Genomic DNA, 15,973 nt, shown 5'->3' with positions numbered 1-15,973 from the left:
GGTCTCACTGTCATTGCCCACGTGAGCATTGAAGTCTCCCAGCAGAACGAGGGAGTCCCCAGAAGGTATGCCCTCTAGCACCCCCTCCAGGGACTCCAAAAAGGGTGGGTACTCCGAACTGCTGTTCGGTGCATACGCACAAACAACAGTTAGGACCCGTCCCCCCACCCGAAGGCGAAGGGAGGCTACCCTCTCGTCCACCGGGGTAAACCCCAATGTACAGGCTCCAAGTTGGGGGGCAATAAGTATACCCACACCTGCTCGGCGCCTCTCACCGGGGGCAACTCCAGAGTGGTAGAGAGTCCAGCCCCTCTCAAGGAGATTGGTTCCAGAGTCCAAGCTGTGCGTCGAGGTGAGTCCGACTATATCTAGCCGGAACCTCTCAACTTCGCGCACTAGCTCAGGCTCCTTCCCCTACAGAGAGGTGACATTCCACGTCCCAAGAGCCAGTTTCTGTAGCCGAGGATCGGACCGCCAAGGTCCCCGCCTTCGGCCACCACCCAACTCACACTGCACCCGACCTCCTTGGCCCCTCCCATAGGTGGTGAGCCCATGGGAAGGGGGACCCATGTTGCCTCTTCGGGCTGTGCCCGGCCGAGCCCCATGGGTGCAGGCCCGGCCACCAGGCGCTCGCCATTGAGCCCCACCTCCAGGCCTGGCTCCAGAGTGGGGCCCCGGTGACCCGCGTCCGGGAAAGGGAAAACGCCGTCCAAAATTGTTTTTCTTCATAGGAGGTTTGTTTAACCGCTCTTTGTCTCATCCCTCACCTAGGACCAGTTTGCCTTGGGTGGCCCTACCAGGGGCATAAAGCCCCGGACAACAGAGCTCCTAGGATCATTGGGACACGCAAACCCCTCCACCACGATAAGGTGACGGTTAAAGGAGGGGATAAGGTGACGGTTAAAGGAGGGGATTACACAGACTCACCTGTGCAAAATACACTAAAACAATCAGAACCTTTTTCACATGTGTCAGAGCACGCAAAGTCAGTCAATCACTTTAACACTGTGACCAATGAATAGAAAGCTTTCACCACTGTTTTAAGACTTAGACACCAAATGTTTTTATACTTTGTGTAACGTGGCCCGGACACAGACAGGCAGACATCGTATTAAGCACCACCACACTTTTATTTACAGAGTACTATTTACAAGGTGCACACACAACCCAGTGCCGTAGCACCAATTACCCTCAGTCCAGGCCTTTTACACAATGCCTTTGTCTTCTCCTGACCGCCTCCACTCCTCTCCTCCAAGCTCCGTCCTCTTCCACCCGACTCCAGCCATCGAATGAAGGGAGGCGGCCCCATTTATAACCACCCGAATGTGCTCCAGGTGCCTCCTGACAATCTTCCGCCGGCACTCCCCAGTGTGGCAGAAGTGCCTGCTGCGTACCCGGAAGCACTTCGGGTGTCCCTGGTCTTCTTCCCCCCAGCACTTCCGGGTGTGGCGGAAGTGCTGAGGGCCAGGGCTCCAAAGGCATCGGGGCACACCCTGGCGGTGACCACGGGCCCCTACAGGATTGAGCTTCAAAGATCTGTACCCGTGGTCCCCAAAGCCACCAGGGTGGTCGCCCCCTCGTGGTCTGGAGGAGGTGCAAGCCGTCCTCCGGTCCTCCTGGGCGTCCCGGCTGGGTACCACCCCCAGCCGCATGCCACAACTTTTATCAAAACCTTACTGACTTTGAAAAGAGTACTGCAAAAAATGTAGGCTTAATGTAGAGTAAAAAATATTCAAACACAAAAATGAAATGTGGAGGATTTTTTTGAAACGTTATATAATATTTAATGCTGAAACTTAGAAAAGGAAAGTAATACACATGAAACTGTATGCATCAGAAAACAGACAAAGAAAAATATACAAACTTAAAACATAGCACCTACTACTGTATAGTACAGCAAATTCACACTACATATATGTACATAAAAATCTAAAATTACTATAAAGTGCAAAATATGAAATGTCTTAAGGGGCATCATTGTGTCCACATCACACCTGATTGTCTTCCCTTCTGAGACACAGAGGGTAAAATCTTTTTGCATGCCGCACCCAGCCTATTCAAGCCTCAGGTGTGACATTCTCATGGCCAGCATCCATTGCTTCTAGTAGGCAAATCTGTTTATGAGGCTGTCGATCATGCACCTTCCATCTCCAAGCAGAGAAAAATGCCTCAGTTGGGTTGAGGAATCGTGAATATTGTGGCAGGGACACCATTGTCATTTGTTGGTGGGTTTCAAACCATTCCCTTACATGATTGGAGTGGTGAAAACTTTTATTGTCCCAAATTACTACATGAAGTGGTATGTTGGCACTCATGATCACCCTTTCATTTTCGGGAATGTGTGCATTGGAGAGCCCTTCTAAAGACTGAAGAAGCCAGTCTGTGCTGCAGGGCCCAAGAGCTAATGGCGTTCGAGAAAAACTGTAAAAAACCCTCACAACCCTCTCTGTGTGGGATCAGTGAATTTCTCTTTGGAGTCATTTCTTATCCAGGTACCACCTATTCTCTCTGCCAGAATTCATGTAAATAGGTGACTGCTTCTGGGCACAATCGTTTCTTATTATAGGATGTATAAACTATTCTGAATGTTTAAATGTTTATCAACAGGGTGCAATTAACAACACCAGCTCAAAGGTTTCAGGAGAAGGGGGTTCCTGGGAAACAGAGGAAGAGAAGCCCACACTGGAGACTGAAGAGACTGAAGTGGAGAGAGTGACCTTGAAGGGAATTCACAAAACTTTCCTCCAAGATGGACAGACTGTAATAAACTGAAATAAAACTAACATTAATCCTTTTATGTGGGACCATTTAAATGGAAAAACAGAGATCAGGAGTGCAATGGCTTTACAGACTTGACACAAAATGAATCGTGGGAAACAATTGCTGGCAGGGTATATAACAATTGATAGGTTTTGGTGAAACAGAGAAAAACTGAGATACAAGTAGGGAGGAGAGACTGACAGTTACTAACAGGTGGGAAAGTTGGTGTCAGGGATCATTAGAAAGACTCAAATGTTCATATGATCATACACAGGATGAGCCAAGAGATAAATTAAAGTGTGAAGGGACAGCCAAAACACAGCCAAAAAGCAGGCAAGGGTCAGGAAACCCATTGCTTTCTAAACGAGAGAAAAATCGATAAGTATCAGAGTTTGTTTTTAGATGAAAACTATGATACTGTGACATGGGTTCCACCATCTTATATAGGAACAAAGAATCTGAGATCACAACACATTCTTGTGTTATGTGACTGGCCAAAGCAACATTAAGCAAGATATCCAACTACACAAAATGCCAGCACAAACAAACAAACAAATAAATCAACAAAAAAAGGTTTTGTGGCAGCATCACTTTCAAAAGGAGCAAAAATAATTCAAAACCATAAAAAATAGCCTGATGCATCCATATTTCCAAATTAGAAAAAGAAATACAGTGATCCCTCGCTATATCGCGTTTCGCCTTTCGCGGCTTCACTCCATCGCGGATTTTATATGTAAGCATATTTAAATATATATCGTGGATTTTTTGCTGGTTCGTGGATTTCTGCGGACAATGGGTCTTTTAATTTCTGGTACATGCTTCCTCAGTTGGTTTGCCCAGTTGATTTCATACAAGGGACGCTATTGGCAGATGGCTGAGAAGCTACCCAACTTACTTTTCTCTCTCTCTTGCGCTGACTATCTGTGACCCTGACGTAGGGGGTGTGAGCAGGGGGGCTGTTCGCACACCTAGACGATACGGATGCTCGTCTAAAAATGCTGAAAGATTATCTTCACGTTGCTACCTTTTGTGCAGCTACTTCCTGAAACGACATGCAGCATGGTGCTTCGCATACTTAAAAGCTCGAAGGGCACGTATTGATTTTTGATTGAAAAACAAACTCTGTCTCTCTCTCTTTCTCTCTTTGTCTGCTCCTGACGGAGGGGGTGTGAGCTGCCGCCTTCAACAGCTTTGTGCCGCGGTGCTTTGCATACTTAAAAGCAAACAGCCCTATTGATTTGTTTGCTTTTCTCTATCTATGTAACATTCTGTGCTCCTGACAAGCACTCCTTTGAAGAGGAAGATATGTTTGCATTCTTTTAATTGTGAGACGGAACTGTCATCTCTGTCTTGTCATGAAGCACAGTTTAAACTTTTGAAAAAGAGACAAATGTTTGTTTGCAGTGTTTAAATAACGTTCCTGTCTCTCTACAACCTCCTGTGTTTCTGCGCAAATCTGTGACCCAAGCATGACAATATAAAAATAACCATATAAACATATGGTTTCTACTTCGCGGATTTTCTTATTTCGCGGGTGGCTCTGGAACGCAACCCCCGCGATGGAGGAGGGATTACTGTACTCTACTAAGATAAAACTGGGATTCATGACTAGGGGAAAGCTACCATCTGTGACAGGCATGGTAAAATATTTATACAGCCAAGACCACCACTTGTGTCTTTTGATCTTCTAGGCTGATGTCACATTACATGACTTCTAGTCATAGGGTATGTCAGTCTAGCCGACGGAAGCGGATGATTTCTGTTCCAGACCATGTTAGTTTAAAAGTCTGAATATCACTGGGCATCTCAAATTATGCCACTGTGTGCTAACCTTCCAACACAATTGTACCCGCCCCTTTTTCTGACAACCAATAAATAGTGTGCTGTCTGACAGAGTCGGTACTTTACAAAGGATTTACAGTTATGGCAAATTTGACCGCAATCTCTTTCCTTTTTTCTTTTTCTATTCTGTGATGGTACATTAAATATGACACATCAGACAGACGAGCTTTTCTTCTGTTTGCACTTTATTTATTGTCACTGCATTATGTGACATGTACTGCCAAGTAAGCATTCATTGGTTGGCGGCTCTCATGCATATAGAGCCCACCCCTGTGACTAAAGAAAAAATCAAACTTATTTAATCTTATTGAAGCGAGTCACAGACTAGATGTGAGTCGTTGGGTGTGTCACATTAGGTGACTTCCTTTATGGGAGTGTGCTATGACTGCCCTGGACTCTATAAGATTGTGTCAATGAAGGTTATGAAAGAAAATTGCTAAAAAAATCTTCTAATGTGACAGGACCTTTCAAAGATTTTCTCCTTCTTTGGTTAATCCCTTTGTTGCTTATTCTGAACATAATTTTTAGAGAATCAGAACTTGAATTAATCCCTAGGTAGCACTTCTTCAGCACTGTACATAACATTAAGTCTTAAATGTATCCACAATACGTATGCATTAACTCTTTCTAGGCTGAATTTTTTTACAAAAACTCACTTTTTATGAAGGCTATCAAAAGTATGCAAAACATACATCTTAAAATGACTGAAAATGTATGAACACTCTAGACGCTCTGTACATGATTATTTTGAACTGTGTGAAGCCATTCAAAGTAACAATTTGCATGCATTAGCAAGTTCCACTGTTTGCGATGCATGTTTCACTTATGAAGTTGGTTTTCTGCCTTCATTTTCAACATGATTTAGCTACATTTTAAACCACCAATGGCGCACAAGCATTTTAGTGACCTGCACAAAAATAATAACCAAATATACAAAATAATAGGGTATGTGGTTGGAGCAAAGTGAAGAAAGTGTGGCAAACCCTTAAATATACCGAAGCACAACAGCTACTGTAAAATGTTTCAATAACACAAAGATGAGCATTGCCATAAATAACAGATTGCCATGAAACACGTTTGTTAATATCATTTAAGGGTTGCCACTCACCTCCCTTTTGTTGCTTGAGGTACACAGACAGAGAAGGACCTGATTTGAGATGCTAAACTGGTTTCCTCCACAAGAAATATGCTACATGGCCATTCAAGTCATACCTGATGATTATGTTTATACTATTTAATGTGCGAGAATGAGCCTACAATTGGCTCATAAGTATAACAGTCATAGTGCAAAAAAAATGAAATGACTTCATCCTGCCCTAATGTCTTGTAGCTGGGCAATACTTCTTCATGACATGGCTTTTCATTTCCTAACAGAAGTCCTTGTTTAATGGATTGCTTGCTCACTCTTCAGGACACCTTGTGCTGTCCATCTCTTAGTCTGTCCCTTCATTTGTTGTCTTGTTATTTTGAATGCGATTCTTGATTTGCCATTCTCAGTTTTTACCATGTGATGGCTTCATCACATTCCTGTCTTTTCCAAAACTGATAGATCATAACTGAAAACCTCAGAGGATTGTAGCCATCACTGGATCCCAGATAGGACCTGGCCATAGCAACATAATAAATAGTGTTTAAAAAATCACAAACAAGCATAAAATATTTGGGCACCCACAGACTAATCCTGTATAATTATAAAGAAAACATGAAAGTCTTCAGATACGCGAGTCTAAAGAGTGACTGCTTCAAGATGTAGATCTTCTGGTAATAAGGACTTGAGGCAGGAAGAGGTGGGTTCAGGTGGACGGACACCGAGAGTCACAGCAAGAGTGGTAAAGCTGGTCTGCCGCTTCTGGGCTTCCAATGGAGACGGCCTCATTGTTTCACCATTATGGAATCTGCTTTGTTCTTACAATACAATCTATATATATAATTCACTAAGCCGCTGACAAGTAGCCACCCATGGAAAGCACGCCGGAAGGAGCGTGGATTCACTAAACCGCCGACAAGTAAGACACCAATGGCGCACGCAGGAAGGAGCCACACTCACCAACTCTAAGACCATTGGATACGATGACAACTCACAGAGCCACGCCCACCAACTCGGACGCGACGACTCGGAAAAAATGCTGTCATTTATGTTCGTCTGTGCTACAGTACACATGCACCTCTGAGCCACGTTGACTTTTCATTATTCTTTTCGGTTACAACACCCGACCACGTCCACCATCGAAAACCATGGGAAAGGAACAATGAAGCCCCGCCCAGAAACTCTACCCCTCCTCCCACGTGATCGGGAACGCACCTCAGAGCACTGCCCGCCAACTCGAACAGCTCATCAAACACATACTCACTCGCTTTGGTCTGTGCTGCTGTCCAAATCCAGCTGTGAGCCACGTTGACTGTTCTTTTGCCCTCCATGGCTACCGCTTCAAATTTATTTCATGGAAACAACACTTCTTTCAATGTTATAGAAATTCCTGCATCAGGTAACTGTTTCTTTCTATCAGTCGGGTTTTTTTGGAAAAACGTCATTGACGAAACTGTTGCTCTCAAACTTTGCAACATGGCTGTTGGCTTTGTTTGCCAACATTGGGATAACTTCGGCGACGTGGTGTCTGTTGTTGTTAGTCACAGAGGCATTGTTATACAGTCTGCTCAACAATACGCTGACTACATGAATACGTCTGGAGTCTATGGTGGCGAGGCAGAAATTGTGGCAATGTCCCAAATCCTTCCAGCTACTATCAGCATTTACTTCCAAGAACGTCCTCATGCCTCTACTCGAGTTTACAATCCGGCCCAGCGTCTCTCCATATCCCTGCTCTTTAGCGGTCCTTTGGATCATGGGCATTACGAGGTTCTCATGCCTCTCAAATACACATGTGATAACCTTCTGGTGACATCTTTTGACACAGGGTGCACAACCACTTGCTCGCCACACTAATGTGACGTCACCTGCCCACTCTCCTCTTCCTGAAAAACATTTTAAGACACACTCCCCTGAACACACGCATTCCACACAGGACTTTCAATGCACCTTTTGTTCCAAAAGCTTCCGAGTGCAGAGATATCTAAACGCACATTTAAAAAAACACAACACTAAACGAATTATGCAGGCTGCAACAAAATGATGAAAGAACAGGTGGTGGGTGTTAGTTAGTTAATTAGTTACTCAAAGGATTTCAAGATTTAATATGCACAAGCGGTAACACTGCAAAAGCATCCCAAACCAGAAAAGACGGCTGGCAAAAAGTGGCCGACAAATTAAACACGTGTGCATTGTACTTACTGAAAGCAGCATTACGGATTTTGCAAATGTTTATTTTTTTCCCTCTGTTTAAAAAACGTTAAAAAAGCGGGGTGATTATGCGGTGTATAGAATGCCGCGGGTTGGTATGCAGCATGTAAAACAGTTTGTTTATCGCGAATAATTTGCCTTTTACTTTAACACGAAGACAATTTCCTGTTAGATTTGCCTTTGCGATGACAATTAATAAGGCACAGGGCCAAACTTTCAAAAAGATATGCATGTATCTGCCAAAACCAGTGTTCAGTCACAGACAGTTGTATGTTGCTCTCTCCAGAGTTCCATCTTTTCATTCACTTACTGGTATGCCTGCAGGAACACGTGCATCGAGCGAGCGACTCACACACACACACATACAGGCGTGCGCGCGCGAGAGAGAGAGTGCTGGACACATAAGAATAATAATACTTCATTACATTGATATACCGGTGTTTTCAGTATTCAAAGCGCTATCCACACAGGGAGGAACCGGGAAGCGAACCCAAAATCTTGCACAGTCTCCTTACTGCAAAGCTTGCCATAACCACTGCGCTACAAGGCAGTTAAAGAATGTACCATGCTCGATTTTGTTTTCACTTCTGTTTGGACAACTGTGTCTTTCAGGAAGTGTTCACCCATCAATACATAATTATGCAGCGTATGCTACACTAGCGGGTCATACGCTCGCACTGATTACGTCTCTGCCCTTTGTACACATCCCCCCCCCCCCCCCCCCCTCGCTACTACCATGGTCGGGTGACTTGGTGGATTATATATAGAAAAGCAGCCAAAACCGCAAAGAACAATAAAAAGTCTACGTGACTCACAGGTGCATGTGGACTGTGCAAAGAGGAAAACGACTCAGGTGACGAGTTGGGGGTGGGCACATGAGCAGGCAGTGCATACTAAACGAGAAATCAGCAGACTAGCATGACGGAGCAGGTGGAATGGGTGTTCTTCCCCTCTCCTCCTGTTCCGCCCTCCGCGCCCGAGCGCCGTCCACCCCGATCCCTCGCTCTGGGAGGAGAAGGCGCGATGGCGGTCCGCCAGTTTTCAGTCACGGACAATTGTATGTTTGTTCGTTCCGTGCATTGTTACAATGTTACTTTTCTTGGTGATTTATTACATTACCGATTTTTCAAATGTTAATTTTCTCCCTGTGCTTAAAAATCATTAAACAAGCGGCCTGATTATGCGCCGTATGGTACGCCGCGGGTTTGTTAGTACAATATAATTTATTTTTGTATAGCCCAAAATCACCCAAGAAGTGCTGCAATGGGCTTTAACAGGCCCGGCCTCTTGACAGCCCCCCAGCCTTGACTCTATAAGACGACAAGGAAAACTCCCAAAAAAAACCTTGTAGGGAAAAAATGGAAGAAACCTTGGGAAAGGCAGTTCAAAAAGAGACCCCTTTACAGGTAGGTTAGGCGTGCAGTGAGTGTCAAAAAGAAGGGGGTCAATACAATGCAATACACAGAACAGAACAATTCCTCAATACAGTATAAAAAAATAAAAAAATTACAAGTACAAACCAGAATTTAACAGTAGATGATATCACATAATATGATTTGGATTTTTTTAGAGTTCTGGAGACCTCAGCCGTCAAGCTGCCTCCCCTATTTGGCCATTCTACAACTGAAACAGCTCTGGACCAGCCAATCCGATGAAAGGACCCCTCTACCCCACGATTCCTGTGATCCTCCATCAGGGATGATTTTACCTTAGGCAGGCAAAACAACTTGGCAGGTGGGCTGTGGCACCAAGTGCCACATTTGAGTACTGAGAAGAGAAACAGAGTAGGTGAGGGTTAGTATCCAATTCTAACTATCATGTTACTTATGTTTTAGTGCTAATGACTAACAACAGAGATGCAGTCTGTACAGTTAATCAGCAGCTCTCGCCAGGATATGCTAAACTGAAGTAGTGAGTCTTCAGCCGGGATTTAAAAGCTGAGACCGAAGGGGCATCTCTTATAGTAGCAGGCAGACCATTCCACAGTTTAGGGGCCCTGTAACTAAAAGCTCAACCTTCCACCATTATTTTATTAATCCTTGGAATCATAAGCAGACCGGCATCTTGAGATCTTAATGTGCGCCCTGGTTTGTAAGTCATGATAAGTTCAGACAAGTAAGCCGGACCTTGGCCATTTAATACTTTATATGTTAAAAGGAGGATTTTGAAATCTGCCCTAAACTTAATCAGGAGCCAGTGTAAGGATTTAAGAACTGGAGTTATGTGTTTGTATTTTCTTGTTCTTGCAATAATTCTTGCAGCAGCATTTTGGATTAACTGGAGGCTGTATAAATAACAGTTCGAACATCCAGTGAACACCGCATTGCAGTAGTCAATCCTACTAGAAATGAATGCATGAATTAATTTCTCAGAATCTTGTTTATTTAGAAAGTGCCTTAATTTCCCAACATTTTTAAGATGGAAGAAACATGATTTGGACAACTTTGTAAAATGTGCTTTAAAAGATTGCTGGCTGATTCAGTAAAATTAATGGTGATTCCAACTGAGTTAAATGATGACAAAATATTGTTGTGATCAGCGTCATTCCCTCCAACAATTAACATCTCTGTTTTATTTGTGTTTAAAGACAAGTAGTTCTCATCCATCCACTCCTTTAATTCACTAACACAACTAATTAAAGACAACAGAGAAACTTCATTTGATCTAAATGAAAGGTATAACTGGGTGTCATCTGCATGCGAGTGAAAATTAACATTATGTTTCCTAATGAGAGATCCCAGTGGAAGCCATGTAAAGTGAAAACAGTAAAGGTCCCAGTACTGAGCCCTGCGGGACACCATATTGAACTTCTGTGTATAATGATGGAGTACTGTCAGCACATTTCTGTACATATTGGAATCGATTTGATAAATAAGAACTAAACCAAGTGAGCACGGTGCCTGTAAGCCCCACATCATTTTCTAGCCTGTATAGTAAAACAGAATTGTCAATGGTGTCAAATGCTGTACTTAAGTCCAACAACATAATTACAGTGGAGTTTCCTTCATCAGAGGATATCAGAATGTCGTTTACAACGTTAGTTATTGCCGTTTCTGTACTATGACCAGTGCGGAAACCAGACTGGCATTTCTCAAATAAATTGTAATGCGTAAGGTGTGAATGAAGCTGACTGGCGACTACTTTTTTTAGTATTTTAGAGAGGAAGGGTAAATTTGAAATAGGCCTTTAATTATTTAGTATGTGAGGGTCTAGGTCTGACTTTTTAAGTAATGGTTTAATGACTGACACTTTTAATGTATCAGGTACTGTCCCATGCAATAATGAACTATTGATAATGTTTAGAATAGGCGCTGCAAGAACATCCATTGCACTTTTTACTAGTTTTGTTGGCAATGGATCTAGGGAACAAGTAGTTCTTAGTTATTGTTAGCTTAATGTCCTGTAGATGGAGGTGAAAAACAGCTGTGTCAGAATTGCGCCAGGATCTCCCAGAAATGCTAAATTGAGAACAGATCTGGCACTAGCAAGGCCAAGGCATAGGGATAGCCATATTGTTTATGTTCATCCAAACCTGGCCGTTATGTGGTGTGTCCGTGTCCACATGTATGAGCATTTGTGAGAGACTGTCTGGTCCAGTGTGCTTTTCTGTGAGAAGAGAGAGTGTAAGTGTGTATCCAGTGTGTGCATTGTATGGGTGTGTGACTGTGTGTGTTTCCTTCAATATGCCAGAAGATGTCTATGCATGACTCTGTAAGAATGTGCATGTTACCCAGATCATAATTTCAAGATATCTCTGTAAAAAGCAGTAAAAATGATACCACCTGCACACAAATCCTGCACACAATGAAGTTCTGTCTTCAGCAGGCCCAGTGTGAAGCATGTACTGTCTGAATGTGTGCTCATACTGTGTCCTTCTATATGTGTTTACCATTTTATTGTGAGTGTCCCTGAAAGGAACTTCAGCCTTCAAAGGTTCTTTTTATTGATCGACAAAAAGAAATGCCCTTATATTGTCCCCTAGCTTGCTAGCTTTGTATTACTTATACACCTCACAATACATACCTCTGGAATCCTTAACAAAGGCAGGCCATCTTGCGACTGCGTTCACAGACAAAGCCTGCTCGTACCTTACCTGACTAAATCTGATGCAAACATAGCCAGTTACTGTATATTATTGGACCTGAAGGACCAAGATTAGTAACTCAATGCCTCATCATACAGATCTACTGACCATTTTGAATTGGGGTAGGATCCTACAGAACCTGGATAAATAAGTCATGTCCCTCATCCTATAGGACCTCAGACCCTTCACTGATTGCTAATGTCAGTAAACAACAAGGCAGTTTCAGAGAGATAATAACAAACTTTATTAACCTCTAAACCTACAGTTTTATCTGCAAAGAAACCAGATATCAACACTGGAAGTTAAAACAGAAGAAAACATAAAACCTGAATGATTCAATCCAAAGTCAATACAGCAGGCTACGCATGAGATCGTTAGTTGGCTTTTTTGCTATAGCAGTCTTTTTCTTTTATCTTCCTAATTTCGTTAAGGCGTTTTTTCAAAGTGCAAACCATTGCACAGTCTTCTTTTTGTTAGGCCACTTGTGATGCTTGTGAGCATTGAGAGACTATTGCAGGTGACTAGCCTGACAATGATGATCTGATGCATCTTCTAAATTGTCCTACTCACATTTCTCTCTGCCTCTCATATCCATCGTATTGTTCCTAATATATATCCTATGCTCTCCTTCCCTCATTTCAAAAATTGTGTCATTGAATGCTCTTACAACCTCTCTTTTCATACAGTGCCTTGGTGACTGACCACGCAAGAATTACAGTTGTCAATGGACTTGTTACTTGTCAATGAAGCTACTCTTGTATTTACCACATTGCTAATACTCTGATAAACATGCTGTAAATATCTCAGTCTCTTATCTTATATTTTCTACAAGTTTATACACACTGTCTTATCTTAAGCTTAAGGTTCAAACAATCTGTTAACCTTAGCATTATATGAATAGATACATGAGGATGCTTATTTGCATTATCTTAATATCCTATTAAAAGCTTATTCATTAGTCTTCTTCCAAGCTTCCTAACACTATCTAATCATCTGCTGACTTACTCTAATAAGAGATCACTCCTATCATGCATTTATTTTAAATTCTCCTATATTTTCTTATTAATACATCACAAAAATCAAATATTGTATGTCTTATTACTATATAATGTATGGTTTACTACCATCAGTGTAGGTACAAGTGGTTGTGCCTGCATGTGCCCACTTACACGTGTTTTTGTGGGCTTGCATTTTTCTTGTTAGTTTCTTACAATTACAGATCAAATTGCATTAGAACTAATTTTGTTTTGGTCCTGGCCAATTTCCTATAGAACTAATCTTAAAAAAACCTCATTACAGCAAAGTCCATTTTATCCAACAAAATTCACTATAACAAAGTCATGCATATGTATTTCTTCTGTACTTGGGCCAAAAATCGCAATTCAGGAGCTCTCCTGAACAGCCAATTAGGTTGTACGTTTAGGCCACTTGTTGACTCAATAGTCATCATACTGTACTCTTGCAGCGGAGTGGAGCTCGAGAGAGGTTACTGCAGACTGGAGGCATTGTGGGCGTGTCTAGGGGCAGGATAACTGTCAATCAAATTTGACTTTAGCTCTGCCTGCGGAGCTCTGGAGGTTCACCGCAGCTGGACTTTTTTTATGGGTTTCTCGATGAATGGTTTGTCTTTGCTGAGCACATTGGATTCATTTTTGGCTCACCCATCAGCTAAAGTGTTAACTGCTGAACTTCCCTCATGTTTATGCTACTCAGCCAGTTTCCAACATGTTTCATAAATTCACTGAGATTTTACATTATGAACACCTGCACACCATAATTTTAATTTTTTTTTTAATTTGCTGCATTTAAATACGTCTTTGAATTTTATTCTTGCAAATTTATACATCCAACGATTATTATTTACAAATGTGACCTTTATTTCTTTGAACCTTTTATGTAAATTTTTCTAGGTTAAAAAAGAGTTGACTCACAAAAGAGCAAGCAGCAGCCAGAGACAGCCGGTCAATCCATTAGGTGATGTCGCCTGGGGGGTGGCCGTTTATGAAAGTTAAGGGGTGTGTGTTATTGACACAGAGGGGTGCCATTTACAGTATATAACTAAAGTGGCACATGCTCCAGACACCGACGGGTACCCCCGACTCCCCTGCCCCTGGACCTTGAAGTCTAATAATCCTGACTGCGCACTATGAACACAGAGGTGCTCCATTTAAAGAAAAAAATGTACAACTTCCCACTCCTGCAGATATGTAGACTTTATGTATACTTTATAGCAGACTTACACACACATAAAATTATGAACATGCATGCCAGTCACCTATTCTTCCATAGGAACATGGGGGCACCAAGTTAAGCAAATAAATTTTGTTTACTTGACATGCTCCTTACATGGAGAATTTTAGATTCACAGATCAATGTATCGGGTAGAGCAGAAAATGACAAGCACCCCAGGGACCTTATCAATATTTCAGTAACATTGGCCAAATGGGACATGATGGCTGATGCTGGGCTGAGTCTCCTTTTTTATTGCCAAAGCTGTACTCATGTTCTAGGATGGCTTTGACATGAAATAAGCTTTGCTAAATAGATGTCAAGTCACAGGACTCCCACATTATCATGCCATAGTGAGTCTCCATCTTCCCTCTTATCTTCTTATGAAGGCACACATATGAGCTTTATCCCATTGAGGCAGTGGCAGCACAGCCATTTCTCCAAACAGCAGACACTTTGGCAGAAAACATGGAATGTAAACCAACAGTGAGTGAAAACGATTCCAAGGCGATGACTTCAGATTTGGAGCGGACGTGGCAGTCTGTGTGGCCCAGAGCGGCGGAGTCTGCTGAGACGGCTGTGGGAGAGCCCTTTCACATGTGCGTCTCGTATGTGCAGGTAAAGGTGAAAGATATCCTAAAATACGGCCCCAGACACACACTGAGTGAGTCATGTCAGCACATTCCCCCACATGCACCGTGACACAGAGAGTTCAGGATACTCTCATACAACAAGCACATTCACACATGTACACACATGGACTATGGTAATGCATACTGCAGAACACACTCACACACGTCCACCAGGGCCAACACTTTACACTCACCAATGTAAAAACACAAACCTAGTCACATGTTCACTCATACAGACCACACTCTTATCTGTGCACATTTACACACTTCATATGTGCTCAAATGATATGCTCACATGAGCACATGTCAATTCACTCACACAGGACATACTGTATATGAGCACACACTTGAGCACACACTGTATGTTCACTCGCTGTATACTTAACCATTAAGTGCAAACTTGCATACTTGTGTGTGGATCTCGGCCAGAATATGACAGTTTAGTACAGAGCAGCTGTCATCCTCATACAATAAATGCGTCTAGGGGTCACCCTCCTGACTGTTTTTGTTTATTTCTGATACCCCAACATTCGGGTGGGAGTCTCCTCTTCTTTCCCAGCCACATGGTGTTCATACACTTTGCACTTTATGGAAACATTTGCAATTCTGTACATGTCTTGCTGTTGTCAGAGTGGAATCTGGACATTTTCCCCATCTTTTTGTGGGTCTCCCTCCTGGTACTACTTTTTGATTCACTTCCACAGAGACCTCAATGTGTTTGGTTCCCTGGTGATTCCAAACAGGCCCTGCGTGGGGACAGTATGTGTGTGAGTGGCCCCTGTAATGTCCTGGTTTGGTGTCTGCCTCACGCCCAGGATAGGCCCTGGCCCTCCATGATGTGTGACTAAATGAAGTGGATTTGAAAATGTTGCTACTTTATTTCTTCCTGTATTCTCCTGTGTCCTACACATTTTTAGGGTGAGTGCAAAGCCAGCTATGCCACGCTCCTCCACCTGCTAGTCAACAGCCTCTCCTCATTGTTATTGGTGGTTTTGGCTTCTTTCAGCTTCTCATCAATGCTGGATGTTGATGGCCGTCTCTGCATCTGTTGCACTTGTCTGACCCTTTCTCAACATCTTCATCCACTTGTATACATTTCTGTGACATACAGCTTTGTCCCTATACTAA

Source organism: Erpetoichthys calabaricus, chromosome 12 (genome assembly GCF_900747795.2).
Source record: "Erpetoichthys calabaricus chromosome 12, fErpCal1.3, whole genome shotgun sequence".
Taxonomy (NCBI): domain Eukaryota; kingdom Metazoa; phylum Chordata; class Cladistia; order Polypteriformes; family Polypteridae; genus Erpetoichthys; species Erpetoichthys calabaricus.
This window is presented reverse-complemented; position numbering follows the sequence as displayed.